This window comes from Ovis aries, chromosome 1 (genome assembly GCF_016772045.2).
Source record: "Ovis aries strain OAR_USU_Benz2616 breed Rambouillet chromosome 1, ARS-UI_Ramb_v3.0, whole genome shotgun sequence".
Taxonomy (NCBI): domain Eukaryota; kingdom Metazoa; phylum Chordata; class Mammalia; order Artiodactyla; family Bovidae; genus Ovis; species Ovis aries.
Genome location: NC_056054.1, coordinates 54814685 through 54838334, shown reverse-complemented (window position 1 = coordinate 54838334; position 23650 = coordinate 54814685). Strand labels below are relative to the sequence as shown.

Here is a 23650-nt window from a genome sequence, read left to right as displayed (position 1 = left end):
TGGAGCTCTCCCAGTTATACCCCTCCTGCAGCACCTGCTCCTTAGTGCCACGGTGCTCGATCAAGGCAGAGATTTACTGTGTACCTATCATTAAAACATACATATTTAAAATCTAATGGAACCCCTGCAGTGTCTGACCCACTGTAAATGCCACAAAATGTGTGTTAAATATTTCTGAATATCAGGCAATAAGTTATGTAGCCTGAGAGCTGAGATCTGAAAAATATATTCTCAACTTGGTAATTATCCCATTTGGTAGAATTCTCTCCCTTCATAGGACTTCTTCAACTGAAATGGCACTTAACATGGAAAGGCATTTTTACATTGAAGATTGTCCAATTTAAATGACTGATCACTGCAGCAAAGTGAAAGCTCTTGCAGATATCTGATCACCCTTGATGAACTGCTCAAATTTAATTTTCTTAACTTAAAACATGAGGACTAGCCTGAACTCATTATAACCTCACTAAGGTGCAGGCATCAGTCAGACCCAAGTAACTTCCTTGCTCATTCTCTCCCAGAGAAATATCTGCAGTTACTTAACTGCAATTACTACGTCTTAAAATGTCCTCCAATTCTTCTTTCCTCTCTCTGTCTCGCTCTCTTTTGCTCTCTCCCTCTAAGAACTCATTAACAAGACTCAAGATTACTTGGTAAATAGCTCTAGACCAAGGTTATTCTCAGTTTAGTACTGACAAATCGGGTCAGATAACTTGGGGGATTAGGAGGAAGACTATTCTGTGTTCTGCTGGGTGGAGAAGCACTGTCTAGAGCACAGCAAACCTCAGGCACACATGATTCACACTAATATTATACATGCAAGAGAGACCTGGGGATTCCTTGGAAACCTGGGAACACTGATGTGTATGTATTTCTTTGGGTTCATTATTTGGAGCAGCTTAACTTAATCTGAAGGAGATCAGCCCTGGGAGTTCTTTGGAAGGAATGATGCTAAAGCTGAAACTCCAGTACTTTGGCCACCTCATGTGACGAGTTAACTCACTGGAAAAGACTCTGACGCTGAGAGGGATTGGGGACAGGAGGAGAAGGGGATGACAGAGGATGAGATGGCTGGATGGCATCACTGACTCGATGGACGTGAGTCTGAGTAAACTCCGGGAGTTGGTGATGGACAGGGAGGCCTGGCGTGCTGCGATTCATGGGGTCGCAAAGAGTTGGACACGACTGAGCAACTGAACTGAACTGAACTGAACTGAACTTAATCAAACCACAGGTCTACTAAATTTACTCTTTAGTTCATAATTTGCACTCCAGTGAGTTTTCCTAGGTGTCCCACAGAATTATCCAGGATTCCAAGTTATCCTGGAAATGTACACTTTACATTGGAAAGTGATATTTGAGTTCCATGCTAACAGGACATAGAGGACATAACTTAGGCATCTATAAAAGAGGCTGCACATATATAATCAATTAAAAATCTCTAATGAGAACTCAAGTAGTGAATGAAAGGGAGAACAGATGGCTATACTGAGCGTAGCAGGGATTACAGTTGCCACAGGGCTGCGGAACTTGAAACGAGCTAAGCACTGTCAATATGCCTTTTCATCAGATGTGATTCACATAGCCTCAAACCTAAGGAGTTTCATCCAAAATTCTCAATGCAGTTTAGCAGGAGCCAAACCACACTATTGAAACACTGAATTTCAGAAGTAAAATGAAACCCAGACAAGTTTTGCCAACTCAGATCAGAGCCACACTTTACAAAGATGACCAGACCAGTAAGAAAGCTAGTGTGAAAATGGGGTTTTCAGCATTTTTGCATTTGCCAGCACTGGTTATCGAACTTGCCAAGTCTTCAATCACACATTCAAGTCCCTGAAAACTTAGAAACCTTTGGGATTCTACAGTGCCATTCATACATTGTTTATTTGTGATTTTAGACACTGAGTAAATACTGCAGCAAATCTTTCACAGTTATCTTAATGGAAATAGACTTTAGAATTTGGAACAGATAGCTACAGATAATTTTTCTCTAAAAAATTTAGTTGCACTGTTATGATCTGTTTCTCATTATATTTGTGCTATTCAAATCATGCATAGCCCATAAAATCACAGAAAGAGCCACAAATAACAAGAGTTGAAAAAGCATAATGGAGTTTCCTAGTTCCAAATCGTAGAAGGCAACTGCAAAAATAAACAGCTCTTATTTGTCTCCTTCTGGATCAAAGTCTATATAATCATTCCAGCAGAAATTCTCCTATCGTATATGAAGAGCCACAAATGACAGATACTCAAAAAACAGCAAACAACCAGGGTGGGTAAATGAACATTAAATGCATGGACTAGGCAGACAAGTCATTGGAATAACTTCTTCACACACAAGGTGAGGTGTGAAGATGTTACCACCTCAATTTTCCATCAGAAAAAAAAAAGAACCAGAGAGATATTCATAACCATTTCAACAGATTGTCTCCATTGTAGGTATACTGTTTATTCACTTGACATTTCTTGAATATAACCTGTGTTAGAAGCATGCTGCCTGGCTATAATGAGCTTATGATGTAAAGGAGAAATAACAGGTTCATGATAATCAACTAGCAGATAAGGTATAAGAAGAATAAATGCAATAAGAGATGTTAACGAGAACACAGTGGGAACTTAGAGGGAAGGGGTTTTGATTTCTGCCATGGGAATCAAAGGAGTCTCCATGGAAAATAAAACATTTTCTCTGGAACTTCAAGGCCTAGAGTGAATGCATTCCTAATTGAAGGCTTCACAATTCCTATTGTTAAAATACTTCCCAGAAGCATGTTTTCCAAATTCTGCTGTAGCCTTATTATTGGTAAATGTCTGTCTGCGTTTGCCCTGGAGGAAGCTCCTTGAGGGCTGCAGTGTGTACTGTCACCCAGCACAAAACCCACATGTCACAGCTACTTAGTAAACATTGTAGATTTGATCTGCCCAGAAAAATGAGATGTTTTGTTGAAGATTGCTATTACCCGTGTGGTTCACTGCAGTGGAAACTTGGTGCCCTGTGCTTTTCCCTGGCCTTGGGGCTCTCAGAGTCTATCATGAGCAATTAAGACCACAGACCCCCAACAAATAGAATTAGGGGGAGTGGGTTTCCACAGTGGCTCAGTGGATGAAAATACGCTTGCAATGCAACAGATACAAGAGAGGAAGGGTTCACTTCCTGGGTTGGGAAGAACCCCTGGAGGAAGGGATGGCAAGCTCACTCTAATATTCTTGCCTGGAGAATCCCATGGACTGAGGAGCCTGAGGGGCTACAGTCCAAAGTGTCACAAAGAGTCGGACATCACTGAGTGACTAAGCAGGCAGGCACACATGTGGGTGCCCTACACCTATAAGACTCCCTAAAATGTACCTCACTTCTCGCCTTGACTCACCTCACCCCAAGGGAGAGAGAATGGCTTATTGGAATGGTGAGTTCGGGAATAATTGGGCATTCTCCCCATTTCTTCTTCTAGGAGCTAGGTTCAGGCACAGGTCTGCCTCCACATGAGGAGGCCTATCTTGGTCTGGCACTGTCTGAGACTGGGTGTGTTGGAAAGTCTGATGAATCTCAGGATTTAATGGACGATTTCAGTCTCACACTAACCAAGTTTTTCTAACTTTATTATTAATAAAGATCATCCTCAGTATTCAATCTGTTTTATTAGAATGTAACCAACTGTATGTCCAGGAATACGTCAGTTTTAATGACTGTATCCCAGCTTTTAGAACAGTGTGTGTGCTAAGTCACATCTGACTCTTTGTGACCCTATGGACCATAGCCCTCCAGGCTCCTCTGTCCATGGGATTTTCCAGGCAAGAATACTCTAGTGGGTTGCCATGCCCTCTTCCAGGGGATCTTCTTGACCCAGGGACTGAACCCATGTCTCAGGTTTCCTGCATTGGTAGCCTGGTTCTTTACCTCTAGCGCCACCTGGGAAGCCCTTTTAGGCAATCAGTAAATACTTGACTATTAACCTGTTAAAACCTCATCAAGAGAGGGAATACTATCTATTGGTTCCCATTAAAAGTTCCAAAACTACCTCAAATAAGCATTTAATAAATGTGTGCTAAATGAATGAATGATCTTCTCACCAATCACAACTTCTATCTATTTGCAAAAATCTCACCCTGTTCATTATATTTGAAAAGATACATGGTTTAAGGTAATATTTTTTCCTATATTTTAACATAACAGCTTGATTTAGCTAAAGCGAATGTTAAACTTTAACATGAAGTCGCAAAGCAAGTGCTCAGTGCTAGATCTAATTAGCACCCAGGACCAACTCCAGTCTTTCCCTGTGGAATAGATTTAACCACGGATACTTGTTCCCCCATACAGCCAATTAAGTATAGTCTCATGTGCTGCCAGAGTGTGAGCGGTCCACAGAAAAATAATACAAGTGTGTTTTTAGCTAATAAGAATCTTATCTCTATTATAAAATTCCAATCTAAGGATTTCTACTTTGAACATAAGTAGCAAGAAGATAGGAACAGGTACTTCTAGAACCTGACCTTCAGCAAATAATAATGTAAAATAACCTTATTATATTTTTACCGTTTTGCTTTTGTGATATTTATTATTTAAGAAAAAAATGAGGACAATGACATGAAGAAAATTACTCTTTTTTTCCTTTGGAAATGAATTATCAAGTCATTTTGGCAAATTAAGACCAAAGTAAGTATCCAGAAATGAATGTGTCATCAATGAAAAGCTTTAAGATAGTCATTCAGTATTTTTAAGACTTTTTAAAATTTTTTAGACTAAGAGCAGCTTAATTTTACATTTAGACTAATTTAAGATCCCCATGTGGGCAAGGGCTCTGATACAATTGAACAAAACTCCTTATAGTCTTAGAGATTATTATATTAAGTGAAGTAAGTAAGACAAAGAATGACAAATACCACTTATATGTGGAACCTAAAAAACAATACAAATGAATTTATTTACAAAACAGAACAGACTCACAGACCGAAACAAGCTTATGGTTACCAAAGCAAAATGGTAGAGAAGGAGAGAGAAATTAGGAGTGTGGGATTAATAGATACACACTACTGTATATAAAATAGATAAGGATTTACTGTTGACTAAACCACCATTACCACCACTGTATAGCAAGAAAACTATATTTAATATCTGGTAAAAAACCTATAATGGAAAAGAATATGAAAATATATACATGTATTTTTTCATATATATAATATATAACTGAATCACTATGGGGATCATATATATATATTCATATATATAATACATAACTGAATCACTATGCTATATACATGAAACTATATATGATACTGTAAATCAACTTATACTTCAATAAATGATAAATAAATACTCCTTATGGTCTTGATAAACTTATAATTGACATGAATCTTCAAGATACAAATAAACAGTTGAAAGTATGTTTAGGTATACAGTAGTATCCAGCAGCCTGAACAAATAAATGATTCGAATAAAAAATGTCTTGGCTCAAGATGCTAAGATATTCCCATTCACTTTAGTTTTTCCTATGATATCACATTTTAAATCAATCATTTTTCTTCTCAATATGTTCTTTGAGAGTCAAATTAGGAGGCCAAATATTTTCACCACATCTGTAATTTGTTTAAATCACAGAGTAATAGACGTAAGAGAAGACTTTTAAGAAAAGGGGGGTGGGGAGATTTGGCTGTGCAGACTAAATAAACAGAAGGGGGAAAAAAAAATAATCATCCAAGTCTGAGAAATGAGCACAGAGCAATGAATAGGAGGAAACAAAATTAGAATCTGAAATTAGCAGATACGAGTGTAGAAAGAAAGACAGGTCAAAGGTAGTAACTTCTAGATGATGCGTTCACTGAAACTGACTTGAGAGAAATCTTTGAAACCCGTTACCCGTGCAGCTACATCCTTACAACAACAAAAGCATTCCTTAGGGGACAGCATTGTTAATCAAACTGCAGCAAGAATTATTTATGGTTGCAAAAGCTTGCTGTATTCCTTTGTATGTCTCTGCCCTTCCAATGTGTTTGGCCCCAAGACTTGTATCATGATTAGCAGTGACAGAAACAAGACAGGGCCTGGCGTTCGTGGTCTATTAGAAGCATCCACAAATACTTTGACACTCCTCCAATAGAGAGGTGGGGTCTATATTCCTCTCTCTCAAAGGTGGATGGGCTCTGTATCTACTTTGATGCATAGATTCTGGAAATAAAGCTGTGACAGTTTCTGGGCCTAGACCTTAATAGACTAACGGTTCTATTTCCTGCTTCTTGGAATATTTGCTCTTGGAACCCCGATACCGTGTTTTGAGAAAACCCAAGCATCCCAAGGGAGAGGCCCAAACAGAAAGGAAACAAGACCCCCAGCCTTATTCCCCAGCTGAGTTACAAGCTAACAATCAGCACCAGCTTGTTTGCCATGGAACAATCCATCTTGGAAGCGGATCCACCAGCCGCAAACTGCCCCAGCTGACATCATGTGGAAAAGAGAACAGTCATCTCTGCCAGGGCCTGCCCCAATGGCAGATTTGTAAGCAAAGTGAACAGTGTTGTTTTAAGCCACTACGCTTTGGTGTGGTTTATTACAGAGCATTAAATAACTAGATGGTCCGCCAGCAGAATAAGTACATTTCAAGTCAACAAAGCATCTCTGAAAGTAGATAAAGCTTGCAAGAGAAAGGACATTTTAGTATCCAGATGAGGTGAAGAAATATTTTCTCTGTCTCTCTCATCTTTAAGGTCCCGTCCTTCAATCTTTTGTTTTAATATTGTGAAAGAAAAGAAAAAAAAAAAAAAAAAGCCTTCAACCAGAACCTTCTGTCCTTGGTTACATGTGGTTCATTGACTCACATGGCCGTCTGAGACCTCAAAACATGAGAAACAATGACTAAGATAACAAGTAAAGCAAGGCTCACATGTACTAGTCAGTTTGTTCCCAGGATGCCTGTTTGCCATTTGTAGCTGTATTCTTCAGAAAAGTCTTAACTGACAGAGGACATTTAAACTGACCTTGATTCTCGAGAGCTGGTCAAAATAATTTTCTAGGAGCAACTTTCTATACATTCGTGCATGGCCTGCTTTGTTTTCTTTATTCGTTATCAGTTTGAAAAGCAGCAACAAGACAATAGGAATCAAGCTAATCTGGTAAATCCACTCAACAGCCTATTTGGTTTCTGCATGTAGACACCACCATTGCTCTTCGCCCACATCACGAGTTAGTGCAAGCGCTGCATTTCCCACGCTGCTCGGCCGGGTGCGAATCTCCCTCACTGGTCCACGTGTGCCTGGAGAGAGTCAGGCCTCACCGTCTTCCTAAGTCCAGCTCTCAACAGCATGTATTAAAGTAAGTGCTCAATATGCATTTGTAAATGATCTACTTAGGAAAACAACTAACATGCATAGTTAAATGTAGCTTAAACTTGCCCACAGATGAGCAGCCATTTCTTCTAGTGGAGAAATGAAAGGAGCTTTTCTTTTTTTTTTTTAATTGAAGGATAATTGCTTTACATGTAGTGTTAGCTTCTGCCATGCACGTGGTGCGTGTGTGCTAATTCGCTTCAGTCATATCCGACTCTGTGCGACCCTATGCACTGGTAGCCCGCCAGGCTCCCCTGTCCACGGGATTCTCCAGCAAGAATACTGGAGGAGGTTGCCATGCCGTCCTCCAGGGGATCTTCCCGACCCAGGGATCAAACCCAAGTCTCTTATGTCTCCTGCATTGGCAGGCAGGTTCTTAATCACTAGCGCCACCTGGCAGCCCTCACCTTTTATAGGTCATAGAGATTATTGCCAAAATGTGTGAGAACACTAAAATTTCAGAAGTTTTCAATTAAGAAAATTCTATTTCCAAAAAGGTAATTCCCCTTCTTAGAAGTCAGAATTTTCAGAGATAATTTTTATTAAGGAAAAAAGTGAAAATACTTAGTTCAACAAATTTTTCTCTATTTCTATAAAACTTGTCTCAAATTCTGTTTTGTGTACTATTAATAATGCTTCTTGAACTTTCCTTCTGTTATCATTGACTGAGACACCTTTTCCACGCATGCCTCTAATTTTCAAACTTCATGTGTGGGTTTGTTTTAGGAATTTGCCTTGTAAGAATCCAGTGGTGCTGGATTGTTTGAATTGGCTTGTTACTGTATTTATATGTATTGTGATTACTGATATCTTTGGAGTGATTTCTCCTGTTTTATTTTGTATTTTCTGTTTGCCATCCTCTTTCCTTGCTGCTTTTTGCCCCCTTTCCTGCCCTTCTATTGAGTGAATAAAAATTTCTATGATCCTTTTTTTTCTTCTGCAAGTTTGGAAGTTCCTCTGGGTGTTACTTTTAATTGTTGAAATAAATACAGTGACAGAGATTTGCTAACAGTCATAAAACTTATTTTGCTCCTCTCCTGGGCACACAGCTAAACTATCTGTGCCAGCCTCCTCTGAAGTTGAGAAGACAGGGATATAGGACTGAGCTCTAGCTAAGCAGATAGAATGTATATAGATATGAGGCATGCCACTCCTAAGTCTGGTCCATTAGAACCTCCATTTCCCCCCACCTCCACCCCTCACCAGCTATGTGTCAATGCCCTAGGGAAGTTTTAGAAAGCCTCTGTTGAAGGTAAAGAATTTATGAATCTGGTTTGTTGAATGACAACGTGGAACAGAGACATCACCATGAACCATATCTACCCCTAACTGGAATATAGATTATCAAGAAATAAATTGTGTTGCACCATTGAGTTTCCACTGCTAAAGTTGTTGTTGTTATTCAGTCACTAAGTTGTGTTCAGCTCATTACAGTCTCATGGAGTGCAGCATGCCAGGCTTCCCTGTCCTTCACTATCTCCCTGAGTTTGCTCAATTCATGTTCATTGAGTCAGTGATGCTATCTAAACATCTCATACTCTACCACCCTCTTCTCTTTTGCCTTCAGTCATTCCCAGCGTTAGGGTCCTTTCCAATGAGTCTGCTCTTCACATCAGGTGGACGAAGTATTGGAGCTTCAGCACCAGTCATTCCAATGAATATTCAGGATTGACGTCCTTTAGGATTGACTGATTTGATCTCCTTGCAGTCCAAAGGACTCTCAAGAGTCTTCTCCAGCACCACAATTAGGAAGCATCAATTATTCGGCACTCAGATTTCTTTATGGTCCAAATCTCACTTTAACTAGATGAACCTTTGTTGACAAAGTGATGTCTCTGCTTTTTAATACACTGTCCTTGTTTGTCATAGCTTTTCCTCCAAGGAGCATGTGTCTTTTAATTTCACGGCTGCAAACACTGTCTACAGTGATTTTGGAGCCCAAGAAAATAAATGTCACTGCTTCGACCTTTTCCCCTTCTATTTGCCATGAAGTGATCAAACTGGATGTCATGATCATAATTTTTTGAATGTTGAGTTTAGGCCAGTTTTTTCACTCTCTGCTTTCACTCTCATCAGAGGCTCTTTAGTTCCTCTTTACTTTCTGCCATTAAAGTAGTATCATCTGCACATCTGAGGTTGTTGATATTTATCCTGAAAATCTTTATTCCAGCTTGTGCTTCATCTAGCCTGGCATTTCTTATAATGTATTCTCCATATAAGTTAAATAAGCAAGGTGACAATATACAGCCTTGTCATACTCCTTTCCCAATTTTGAACCAGTCCTTTGTTCCATGTAAGGTTCTAACTGTTGCTTCTTGCAACATGAGGCAGGTTACTCAGGAGGCAGGTAAGGTGGTCTGGTATTTCCAGCTCTTTAAGAATTCTCCACAGTTTGTTATGATTCACACCGTCAAAGGCTTTCGAGAAGTCAATGAAGCAGAAGCAGATGTTTTTCTGGAATTCCCTTGTCTTCTCTATGATCCAATGAAAGTTGGCAATTTGGTCTCAGTTCCTCTACCTTTATTAAGCCCATCTTGCACATCTGCAAGTTCTTGGTTCATGCACTGCTGAAGCCTAGCTTGAAGGATTTCATTTTACTAGCATGTGAAATGAGTGCAATTGTGTGATAGTTTGAACATTCTTTGGCATTGTCCTTTTTTGGGATTGGAATAAAACTGACCTTTTCCAGTCCTGCGGTCACTGCTGAGTTTCCCAATTTTTGCTGACATACTGAATGCAGCACTTTAACAGCATCATCTTTTAGAATTTGAAATAGCTCAGTTGGAACTGCATCATCTCCACTAGCTTTGTTTGGAGTAATGCTTCCTAAGGCCCACTTGACTTCACACTCCAGGAGGTCTGGCTCTAGGTAAACGGCCACATCATCATGGTTATCTGGGTAATTAAGACCTTTTTTGTATAGTTCTGTGTATTCTTGCCACTTCTTCTTAACCTCTCTTGCTTCTGTTAGGTCTTTACCATTTCTGTCCTTTATCATGCCCATCCTTGCATAAAATTTTCCCTTAAATTATTACTTCACTATAAATGTTCATTTAAAATCAGACTTATTTAGTACCTCTGACTGGCACTTGAACAAGTGATTAACATGATATGACTACCCACTGGACTTCTCTTTCATCATCATATTATTACTTAGAGCTTCTTTTCACATTCTTCTTCTTGTGTTTTTTTCACAGTCATGAATTAATTGCATTTATTCACATATTTTTAGGAAATTTTGCTTCGCAATTGATTCTTACATCCTACATGCTTTCTGTGGGTTTATTTTCCTACCATTAAGGTGTAAATAGTTTCTTCCTTTAATGTCTATCCTGAGGGATAGCTTTGAATCAGTTCTGATGAGATGGATGAAACTGGAGCCGATTATACAGAGTGAAGTAAGCCAGAAAGAAAAACACCAATACAGTATACTAACACATATATATGGAATTTAGGAAGATGGCAATGACGACCCTGTATGCAAGACAGGGAAAGAGACACAGATGTGTATAACGGACTTTTGGATTCAGAGGGAGAGGGAGAGGGTGGGATGATTTGGGAGAATGACATTCTAACATGTATACTATCATGTGAATTGAATCGCCAGTCTATGTCTGACGCAGGATGCAGCATGCTTGGGGCTGGTGCATGGGGATGACCCAGAAAGATGTTATGGGGAGGGAGGTGGGAGGGGGGTTCATGTTTGGGAATGCATGTAAGAATTAAAGATTTTAAAATTTAAAAAATAAAAAACTAAAATTAAAAAAATAAAAAATAAAAAATAATTTAAAAAATTTAAAAAAAAAGCCAGTATGAAATAAAGGTTGACAGTAATTTTTTCTCAGTTCTTTTAGAGATATTAGTTAATTTTCATCTGGAAACCTGTTGCTGATAAGAAATCTGCTAGGAATGTAATTGTTCTTTATAAGTAAACTATCTTTTCTCTTTGATAGATCTTGAGGTTTTCTCTGTCTATTCAGCCTTCTGTGGTTTCATCTCACTGTCTCCCAGCGTGGACTAATTGCTGCATGTGTGAATGTTCCATCTCTCAGTCATACCAATTCTTTGTGGCCCCATGGACTGTAGTCCATCAGGCTCCTCTGTTCATGGGATTCTCCAAGAAAGAATACTGGAGTGGGTTGCCATTTCCTACTCTATGGGATCTTTCCGACCCAGGGATCAAACCCACATCTCCTGCACTGGCAGGCGATTCTTTACCACTGTGCCACTTGGGAAGCCCACAGATTACTTGCTACTATTATCCTATTCTGGAGAAGGCAATGGCAACCCACTCCAGTATTCTTGCCTGGAAAATCCCATGGATGGAGGAGCCTGGAAGGCTTCAGTCCATGGGGTCGCTAAGTCGAACATGACTGAGCTACTTCACTTTCACTTTTCACTTTCATGCATTGGAGAAGGAAATGGCAACCCACTCCAGTGTTCTTGCCTGGAGGATCCCAGGGACGGGGGAGCCTGGTGGGCTGCTGTCTATGGAGTCACACAGAGTCGGACATGACTGAAATGACTTAGCAATAGCAATTACCCTATTCAGTACTCAGATTGCACTTTCAGTGTAAAGATGCATATATTTCATTACATCTTAAAAATTCTCAGCCACAATTTATCTAATCAATGCTTCTTTATCATTCACCCAACCATCTTCTTCTGAAACTCCTGTTAGATGTATATTGAAGTCACTCAATCTAACTTTCATTTCTCTTAAAATGTTTTTTATATTTTTATAACTCATCATTTCTTTTTGCTAAGTTCTGGTTTAATTCCTTAGTGTTATATTCCAAACCATTTATTTGCTTGTCAGTTAAGACCAATGTAGACGTCATCTTCTCTGTTGGATTTTCATTTCAACAATCACATTTTTTTATTCCCAATATTTCCTGTTGGTTCTTCTCTATATTCACCTGTTCTTCTTTTTCATTTTTGCCTATTTTGCTTCAAGTTCTGTATTTTTTATATTTTCAATAAAGTTTCCCTATCTTTGTTATACATTTGGAACAGATAATGAATTCCAAAGAATGAACTTAACACATCATTTTGACCAAAAGTTTACAGTAGGTGAAAGTAAAAACAAATAAACCCAGAATACAATAATTCAACCACAGTGGACTTTTTTGTCATTGTTTCTTATTTATTTTCTCCCTCAAGTTCAGGATGACAGGTTGGAAGGATAAGCAACATGTTAGGGGTTTTCCATCCAGTCATTCAGGGACCTTAGCTTTCAGAATCACTGCTGCCTTCATAAACCTTCTATAATCACTCTGGATGTTGCCATCCCATGGGATCCCAGGGGAAATAAAATCATGGAGAAGCACTTAGGAAAGATTTTATGGGCAAGCTTAGAAGTGTCACACTCGACTTCTATTCAGATTACACTGGAGTCAACATGGTCACATGGCCCGGCCTAACCACAGGCTGGAAAGCACAGGTAGCTGTGTTGCTCTGCGTCCTGCTACTAGAAGTGGAAGGACTTTTGGTAAGCATCTGGTACTTTCTGCTACAATACCCAAACGGCCACTCCACTGAAAATTGTACTAAATAAAACTGTACTAAACATTGCAGCTTTTGAACTGTGGTGTTGGAGAAGACTCTTGAAAGTCCCTTCGACTGCAAGGATATCAAACCAATCAATCCTAAAGGAAATCAGTCCTGAGTATTCATAGGAAGGACCGATGCTGAAGCTGAAACTCCAATACTTTGGCCACCTGATATGAAGAGCTGACTCATTTGAAAAGACTCTGATGCTGGGAAAGACTGAAGGCAGGAGGAGAAGGGGATGACAGAGGATGAGATGGTTGGATGGCATCACTATCTGGATGGACATGAGGTTGAGCAAGCTCCAGAAGTTGATGATGGACAGGGAAGCTTGGCGTGCTGCAGTCCGTGGGGTCGCAAAGAGCTAGACACAACTGAGCAATGGAACTGAACTGAAACATCGCAGTGATGTCTTCTAGGATGCTCCAGGATCTTAAACTACAAGCAGTATCAAATGTCTTGACATTCAAATATATTTCTTTATTTCTTCCTATAATAGAACTGTCCCCTAAGGTCATTTTATGGTTATTCTTAAGATCATGAGGCAGTTTACAAAAAAACAGGTATGTTGTTGAAATTCTTGATTCTACCTCAAAGTTATGTTTCTAACACTCCCTCCATCAACCATAAAATGTGACCCAAGAGGGTCACTCCAAAAAAGCCTTCCTATTTTCTGCAAGATATGCTACCCCTAAACTGATTTATGAAATCTCTTCTTCCAACCAACTTCTGAAAGTCTCATTTTCTTATGACACTAAGAAATTCAGGAACTCAGGTAAATTATAATAATAGCAACAATTTATGGAGTGTAGGTTATGGAACAGGCAGAGCTGCGCTAAGAGCCACCACACTCATTTTCTATTAAATTCTCCCAACAGTCCTGAGGATGCTCATTTTTATTATCATTTCATAAATGATCAAACTAAGGCTCAGAGAACTGGATAATTTGTTCAATGCCCCAGTTAAATGTGACTAAGCTGGAACTCAGAATCAGGACAGACTCTAAATCCTACAGTCTACTTTACAAACTACTTAAGGGCTTTCTGTGTAAATAAATTCTCTATTTAGCTAAGATTTCAATTCCAAATTACTATCTGCTCCTTTTCTTCATTGAGCCAAGCTGTACCTTGTAGGGTTCAAGAATCTCTCTGGCCCATTTAGAATAAGATCTAGACTAAAAGACTTTTAGAAACCTGGCCCATGACCCCTATACCCTCACCATATCTCACAGTTCTTGGTAATTAGAATCTTTTTGCTCTAATATTAAGAAGAGAAAGAAAGAGAGCACCCTTATGCCTAACACTTCACTCTGATCATCACAAGCAAGAGGAACCGGAAGGCTCCCGAGACAACAAGGGCATGGGAGAGAAGAAACGCAACAGAATGAACCTTGGAAAGAATGAACTCTGACTGTATTGTATGAATTAAAAAATTCGTGATGTGCCCTTGACAGCTCCATTTTGTCCTTGACCAGGCCACAGCTACTGTATCTTGGATAGTAAAGTAGGAATGCCTTGAGCTCCCCTTGCAGCACAGCTGATTGAACATTTTCGTCTCCAGAAGTTGTAATATTGTCCTTCTTGGTAAAGAATATCCCAACTGAGGGTCATTATGACTTCTCTATAACCAAACAAACTAAGATTCTATTGAATTTTACTTTTTCATAATTTGTGTTATTAAAGTAACAGGTTTCTTTTAATTTTCAGATGTAAACCTAAGTACTTCTATGTACTGAACATACTTTTTAAAGACATACATGTATCTCCCCACAGAGTCTGATGTTATTGCTCCATGATTGTGAATCACTGCTCAGAAAGATAATCAGCTCTTGTATCTTGAAATGTATTACTTTATGAATCTGACTTAAAGCCTTAGAAATTTGAGACTAGAGAAAGACATTACTTGAAGAATTTCTCTTAACTTAAAACTGCCAAAGATCTTAATAAGCCCATGGCATTTCCATTATCGATTTTACTATAAATAAATTTAATTCCCTATATACAATAAGCCTAGTAAAACCAATATTTATTGAGTACTTACAGATGTCAGACACTGAACCATAGGCTTTCATGCTAAGTGAAGATGGAGTTCTCTTTTCATCACTGCTCAACAGCAAGTCCATTAGCAAGCTCTGATGGCTCTACCTACAACAGACACAGAATTATTTCATTTCTCTCCATGCCTTCCAGCGTGGACCACTGTGACAACATCCTCACCAGCCTCCCTGCCTCCACGCTTGATGCTCTACAATCCATTCTCTAGGGTCCATTTTTGTGCCGTAAATCAGTATTATGCCACACACATCATCCCCATCCTCCCTACACATACACAAGCCTCCCTACACATACACAACACACACACAATACCCTGGCTGAAAATCCTCAAGTGGCTAATTATGGCAGTTAGCATGGGTGTGTGCGTACTTGCTCAGTCATGGCCAACTCTTTGCAACCCCATGGAATATAGCCGCCTGGATCCTCTGTGGGATTCTGCAGGCAAGAATACTGGAGTGGGTAGCCATTCCCTTCTCCAGGGGATCTTCCCTACCCAGGAACTGAACCTCAGATTTTTTACTGTCTGAGCCACTGGTAAGCCCCACAGCACTTAGAATAAAATCTAAATTTTCCCCATTCTAAATGGTCAGTCCACTGGAGATGGCTGTTCTCTTGCTCCGTGTACATCCCTACCCAACTACTACCTGTTTAATATACCCTAAGCACACGACTAACCTTCCTACATTCTTGCCCCAGGCCCCAGACTGACTGTTCTTACCAAAGAGGTGGTGAGGGCCATGCCGCTCTACTGCTTTCCCTGGTAACTAAGGAGCCCACCTGACATCGGTTCCCCTATAACTGGTAATCTCCCCTTCCCCTCACCCCAACCTTCCCCTCCCACAGCTAAGATTGCCATCACGTCCTGCCTGTCTTCTGCCACACACATGGGGTGCCACTCCAGGACCTGGCTTCAGCAATTGGCCCTCATCCATTAAGCCGCTGATGTCTCTGTTGTTGACCCTGGACTCTTTCTTCTGTCTTGAAGCTGGGCAAGCCTTGTAGGTCTGCAGGGTGCAGCATAACAAGTATTTGGTCTGCTCTCACCTACTTTCCCTGCTCATCTCATGCCATGGTCATCTTTGTCAGATACCCAGCTACAGTAAATTGTGTTTCTCTTGAATCCATCAAGCTCTTTCCTGACTCTTAACCTCAGTTCTGTCTGCTTGCAATTCTTTCCTTGCTCATGCTTTGATAGTTGGTTCCTTATCATCCAGATCTCAGTTCAAACATCACCTCCTCAGAGAGGCCTTCCTTGTAGAGTTGTCAGATTTAGCAAAAATACACGTCTTCCAAGTAAATTTGGATTTCAGATAAACATTAAACAATACTAAGTATAGGTATGTATATATATCCAATATTTGGGACATACTCATTATTTCTAAAAATTTGTTGTTTATCTGAATTCAAGTTTAACTGAGATTACTGTATTTTATATGGCAATCCTATTTCCTTGACCATCAAATAAAAAGTATATCCAATGCAATGCCAGTCACATTCCATCAAATCCTCTGGTTTCATGTGCTCAACTCATCACTATCTGATATTATTTTATTGGTTGTTTTTTCCATAAGCTTTTTGTACTGATGTAAAATTCAAGCTCACTATAATCAGCCAATTTCTCTTGCCACATATATCCTTCTCCAAGGTTTATTCAGGCTTGTGGGATTTTTTTTTAATTGGAGGCTAATTACTTTACAATATTGTATTGGTGCTGCTACACATCAACATGAATCCGCCAAGAGTGTACATGTGTTCCCCATCCTGAACCCCTCTCCCACCTCCCTTCCCATACCATCTCAGGATCCTGTATCGAACCTGGACTGGTGATTCATTTCTTATATGATATTATACATGTTTACATGCCATTCTCCCAAATCATCCCACGCTTTCCCCCTCCCACAGAGTCCAAAAGACTGTTCTATACATCTGTGTCTCTTTTGCTGTCTCACATACAGGGTTATCATTACCATCTTTCTAAATTCCATATATATGCGTTAGTATACTGTATTGGTGTTTTTCTTCCTGGCTTACTTCACTCTGTATAATAGGCTCCAGTTTCATCCACCTCATTAGAACTGATTCCAATGTATTCTTTTTAGTGGCTGAGTAATACTCCATTGTGTATATGTACCACGGCTTTCTTATCCATCCATCTGCTGATGGACATCTAGGTTGCTTCCATGTCCTGGCTATTATAAACAGTGCTACGATGAACATTGGGGTACACGTGTCTCTTTCAATTCTGGTTTCCTCGGTGTGTATGCCCAGCAGTGGGATTGCTGGGTCATAAGGCAGTTCTATTTCCAGTTTTTTAAGGAATCCCCACACTGTTCTCCATAGTGGCTTACTAGTTTGCATTCCCACCAACAGTGTAAGAAGGTTCCCTTTTCTCTACAGCATTGCTTGTAGATTTTTGGATAGCAGCCATTCTGACTGGTGTAAAATGGTACCTCATTGTGGTTTTGATTTGCATTTCTCTGATAATGAGTGATGTTGAGCATCTAGCACATATTAATAGAACGAAAGATAACCAGCAAGGGCCCACTGTATGTAAAGTGTTAGTCACTCAGTAATGTCTGACTCTTTACAACCCCATGGACTGTAGCCCACCAGGCTCCTCGGTCCATGGGATTCTCCAGGCAAGAATACTGGAGTGGGTTGCCATTCCCTTCTCCAGGGGATCTTTCCAACCCAGGGATCAAACCAAGGTCTCCCACATTGCAGGAAGATTCTTTACTATCTGAGCCATCAGGGAAGCCTATATAGGCAACTCAACTCAATATGATGTATTGTAATAACTTAAAAGGAAAAAAAACTCAAAAAGAATATATATATACGTGTATGTGTGTGTATCTGAATCAGTTTACTGTACACCTGAAACTGTTAGTTAATACAACATTGTTAAAATCATAATAATAAATTTTTTAAAAGAATGATCTTAATATATGACTCTGAAAATGTAAAACTTATCTTCATTTTTATAATATCATTTCAATGATGGGTTTTGATGGGTTTCTATATTATCAAATATATTTGTTAACTATCAGTTCAGTTCAGTTCAGTTCAGTCACTCAGTCACGTCCAACTCTTTGCAACCCCATGAATCACAGCACGCCAGGCCTCCCTGTCCATCACTGTCTCCTGGAGTTCACTCAGACTCACATCCATCGAGTCCGTGATACCATCCAGCCATCTCATCCGTGGTCATCCCCTTCTCCTCCTGCCCCCAATCCCTCCAAACATCAGAGTCTTTTCCAATAAGTCAACTCTTCTCATAAGGTGGGCAAAGTACTGGAGTTTCAGCTTCAGCATCATTCCTTTCAAAGAAACCCCAGGGTTGATCTCCTTCAGAATGGACTGGTTGGATCTCCTTGTAGTCCAAGGGACCCTCAAGAGTCTTCTCCAACACCACACTTCAAAAGCATCAATTCTTCAGCGCTCAGCCTTCTTCACAGTCCAACTCTCACATCCAGACATGACCACAGGAAAAACCATAGCCTTGACCAGACGGACCTTAGTCGGCAAAGTAATGTCTCTGCTTTTGAATATGCTGTCTAGGTTGGTCAAAACTTTTCTTCCAAGGAGTAAGCGTCTTTTAATTTTATGGCTGCAATCACCATCTGCAGTGATTTTGGAGCCCCCCAAAATAATGTCTGACACTGTTTCCACTGTTTCCCCATCTATTTCCCATGAAGTGATGGGACCAGATGCCATGATCTTCGTTTTCTGAACGTTGAGTTTTTCACTCTCCTCTTTCACTTTCATCAAGAGGCTTTTTAGCTCCTCTTCACTTTCTGCCATAAGGGTGGTGTCATCTGCATATCTGAGATTATTGATATTTCTCCCTGCAATCTTGATTCCAGCTTGTGTTTCTTCCAGTCCAGCGTTTCTCATGATGTACTCTGCATATAAGTTAAATAAGCAGGGTGACAATATACAGCCTTGATGTACTCCTTTTCCTATTTGGAACCAGTCTGTTGTTCCATGTCCAGTTCTAACTGTTGCTTCCTGACCTGCATGCAGACTTCTCAAGAGGCAGGTTAGGTGGTCTGGTATTCCCATCTCTTTCAGAATTTTCCACAGTTTATTGTGATCCACACAGTCAAAGGCTTTGGCATAGTCAATAAAGCAGAAATAGATGTTTTTCTGGAACTCTCTTGCTTTTTCGATGATCCAGCGAATGTTGGCAGTTTGATCTCTGGTTCCTCTGCCTTTTCTAAAACCAGCTTGAACATCAGGGAGTTCACGGTTCATGTATTGTTGAAGCCTGGCTTGGAGAATTTTGAGCATTACTTTACTAGCATGTGAGATGAGTGCAATTGTGCGGTAGTTTGGGCATTCTTTGGCATTGCCTTTCTTTGGGATTGGAATGAAAACTGACCTTTTCCAGTCCTGTGGCCACTGCTGAGTTTTCCAAATTTGCTGGCATATTGAGTGCAGCACTTTCACAGCATCATCTTTCAGGATTTGAAACAGCTCAACTGGAATTCCATCACCTCCACTAGCTTTGTTCATAGTGATGCTTTCTAAGGCCCACTTGACTTCACTCTCCACGATGTCTGGCTCTAGATTAGTGATCACATCATCATGTTTAAAACTTCAAAAGTTATATAATTATTGACCCACAAATAAATAACTTTATTTTAATGATATATATTTTTATCAAATTAAGCTCAAGATTTAGTAGGAAAAAAGTATATGCCATAAGGGCTATCTTTGGGGAAGTAGAAAAAAAGAGAATCAAAACAGTCAGCAGAAAATAGCCTTTTAAAGGCATCTAAATGATAAATAATTTAACCACATGATATGCTTACACTGCACACTTATGGGTGGTGCAGTGGTAAAGAATCCACCTGCCAGTGCTGGAGACACAGTACATCCATGGGCCAGGAAGATCCTCTGGCACAGGAAATGGCAACCTGCTCCAGTATTCTTGCCTGGAAAATTCCATGGACAGAGGATCCTGTCAAGTTTTGGGGACCCCTACGGCTTTGAGTCAGACGTGACTGAGCATGCACACAGAATGCTTGCACTTAAGTATCTCTTCAGTCACTTCCAGGATTATCAGTTCTCCTAAACTTTTGTTGTTCTGATTTTGAAAAGTGTATCCTAATAATTCAACCACAAGGCAGAAAGAAAAGATAAGAACTCCTATTCCTTAGACGGGATCTAACAATGAAAGTATAGATTGAAAGAAAACAATGTAAAAGAAACACACTGATAAAATTCTAGTGTCAAAAACTGCAAAAGAAGTTACATGAAAGAAGATATTTCCTCTAAGTTTGGCAAGTTTTTGATGAAACAAGATAAGGTTGTTCACAGGAAACCAAAAATTTTAAATGCAAGGATTAAAGTGGTTTTACTTGCAGTCAGATTTCATACAAAAACCATAAAGTAAAATTTGCAAGTTTTACTCTCCAAAGGGACACTCCAAAATTTCTGTGGAACACCCGCCCATAAAATGTTTGCCAAAGCCCTCTTCTGCTTTAAATCATGAAGACCATGTCTATTTTCAGGTTCTCCCCAAAAGTATTTTTCAAACAAAATGTTTCTCCTGACCCTCATAAAGAAAAGTTTCTAATCATTAGATTATGTTGACAATAGCAACCATTAAGATAAATAGAAAGGCACAGCAACTCTTTTTTATCATTTCTTTGCCCACAAAAGCACATTTTAATATAGCTGTTATTTTGTTTTATGATAGGTAAATATACATTTGAATAAGATAATAAGCCTATAAAAATGTTTTAGGCACAAAACAGTCTTAATGTCTGACTATGAAAATGTAAAATTTATCCTCATTTTTAGAATATAATTTTTAAAAACCTTTGTTAGGGTTCTATATTATCAAATATATGTGTTAATTATAAAACTTTTTAAAATTACATAATTATTGACCCACAAATGAATAAACGTCTTCATTTTAATAATACATATAATTTTATCAAAATAACTTCTTTACATTTAGCAGGAAAAATGTATATGCCATAATGTTATCTTCACAAGAATTTTAAAAAGAGAAAGAATTTAAAGTTTGTTTGAGTTAGCTATGTATATATGTGTATATGAGGATGTTTGTATGTAACTAGATGAAGAATCTTTGAAAATGACTTTGTTAGAAAGTAAATCATGAATTGACATGACTTAATAATGGGTTTCCCTGGTAGCTCAGCTGGTGAAGAATCTGCCTGCAATGCAGGAGACTCTGGTTTGATTCCTGGGTAGAGAAGATCCCCTGGAGAAGGGATATCTACACACTCCAATATTCTTGGACTTCCCTGGTGGCTCAGACAATAAAGAATCCACCTGCAATGAGGGAGACCTGGGTCCAATCCCTGGGTTGGGAAGACACCCCTGGAGGAGGGGAACAGCTACCCAGCTACCCACTCCAGTATTCTTGCCTGGAGAATTCCATGGACAGAGGAGTCTGGCAGTCCATGGGATTGCAAAGAGTTGGACATGACTGAGTGACTTTCACTTTCACTTTCAAGAACCATATCAACTTATTCCTAAGGGTTAGTTCCCAGAAATGAAAATTTTAACTTAAAGCTATTATGATACTAACCTTAAAGAAAGAAAATAATTTTAGTGTATAACTCATACAATTTTTCTGATCCACAAGAGGCAATATGGTAGAACAAGTACCATCAAGGACTTTGAAGTACAGAATAGTTCAAATTCTGGATTCATCACTTACATTCTCCTAGAATGTAAGTCAAATCTGAACCTCAGTTACATCATTATCAAAACACGGGTCTTTATCATATCTATACATCAGATTGTGATGAGTGTTAAATGAGGCATCATATATTAAGTGTTTACATGATACCCACCTCATACCAAGTCTTCAATAAATTTTACTCTTTGTTTATCATCATTAAGAAAAGTCTACACATCAGCTCAATAGATACTATGAAATTTACTACTTGTAAGAAGAAAGTAAAACAAATAACAAATTTAACCACCACATTCAGATTCGATTAATGTATTTTGATCACATATGGGATACCAAATACTAGGATTCACTAGTGGCTCAGTGGTAAAGAATCCTCCTGCCAATGCAGGAGCCTCAGGTTCGATCCCTCGGTCAGGAAGATCCCCTGGAGGAGGAAAGGGCAACCCATGCCGGTATTCTTGCCTGGGAAATTCCTAAGAGGAGTCTGGTGGGCTACAGTCCATGAGGTCGCAAAAGAGTTGGACACAACTTAATGACTAAACAACAAGAAAAATTAGATCACACAAGTAGGTAAGTGATACAACTAGAATTAACTTTTACATATTTAAGGTCAATCATAATTAATAATATTAATTAATAACAGTAAGATTTTCCCCAAAGTGATATATTTTCACACTTGTGTCCATATAACATGATAATACGGTTAACTGACAGAATACGGAGACTTCGCAATCATGAAGGAAAAGTAAGGGACACTGCATAATAGATAAAGCTCGCTCTAAAAGCTAAGAGACTCAACTTCTAAACACAGCACTGGGACAGCCTAAACTTGGCCAAACCATCTCCTTGGCCTCGGATTTCTCATCTGTCAGATTAAGACACCGCACTGCATATTTTCTCAGGTTGTTTCCAAGACTGAGTCTAGGCCATTAACTAGAATTTGCAAAACAGAGCAAAATATCAGTGGTTGGATTTCAACCAAAACACAACATCACTGTGGCTTAGCTCCATTAACAGCTAGGAGCAATGAGGAATGTGCCTCTCGCACCCTGTAAGCGAGACAGCAAAAGAGACATAGATGTTTAGAACGGAATTTTGGACTCTGGGAGAGGGAGAGGGTAGGATGATTTGGGAGAATGGCATTGAAACATGTATACTATCATGTAAGAAACGAATCACCAGTCTATGTTCAATACAGGATACAGGATGCTTGGGGCTGGTACACGGGGATGATCCAGAGAGATGATATGGGGTGGGAGGGGGGAGCGGGGTTAAGGATTGGGAACAAAAAAAAAAAAAAAATGTGGCCTCAGCCATCTCGAACTGAAGAATGACAATGCTCTGTAGTAAAAATCAGGATTGCTCTCCAGTCCTGGTGATGTCTCTTCTCTAACCAACCACAACAGATGAGCATTCTCATGAGAGTGCTCCCACCCCTCCCTTCGTGGGCATTCATAATTTTCCACATGCCAATAAACCATCACCAAAATGTTGGGGAAGAATCAGACCATTGAGTCTTAGCAAGAAGCTCTGGCCTACTTCTGGTGTGCAGTGAGCCAGCTGGTTCTGATCATGAATCAAAGGTACCTTCTTTGAAAATGTTGCCTACTCAGGACTCAATCAGTTGAAGTTTTATCTTTCCACTGCCAAATGAAAGAGGGTTAGGACTAACCACCCACTACCAAATTTTTGTACAAGAAATTTCTAACTGGACTAATTTCAGCATTGTCATCATGCCTGTATCAAGCAGTATATATTAAATAAATTCTGTTGGCATCCATTTCTTGAAATAATGAAGTTCCACTCTGAAGCATATAGGCCTTGTTGTTAGAATCACTGGAACGGTTGTTCTAATGCAGGACAATTCAAAATTCAAATGCCAAGAATCATGTTAGTTTTACTATCCCACCTAAAAATTAAAGTACTCATTATCCACAAGCAGAACTTTTGGCTTAAAAAGTAGTACTAATTTTTAAAATACCTTCAGCCCTAATACACTTGTTTTTTATTAGCTATGAAATTCTATTTCTACCTCTTTCTTCTCTGCTTATTTTGT

The 23650-nt window shown here is 39.3% G+C and overlaps 1 long non-coding RNA gene across 1 annotated transcript in view; it reads right to left on the bottom strand.

The window, feature by feature from the left end:
* The window catches only part of LOC121817520 (uncharacterized), a 58677-nt gene that overhangs the window by 20083 nt on the left and 14944 nt on the right, over nucleotides 1-23650 (bottom strand). The window contains exon 2 of the long non-coding RNA XR_006057469.2: nucleotides 14905-15008. This is a non-coding gene — a long non-coding RNA (uncharacterized LOC121817520). The remainder of the gene's footprint in view (nucleotides 1-14904; nucleotides 15009-23650) is intronic.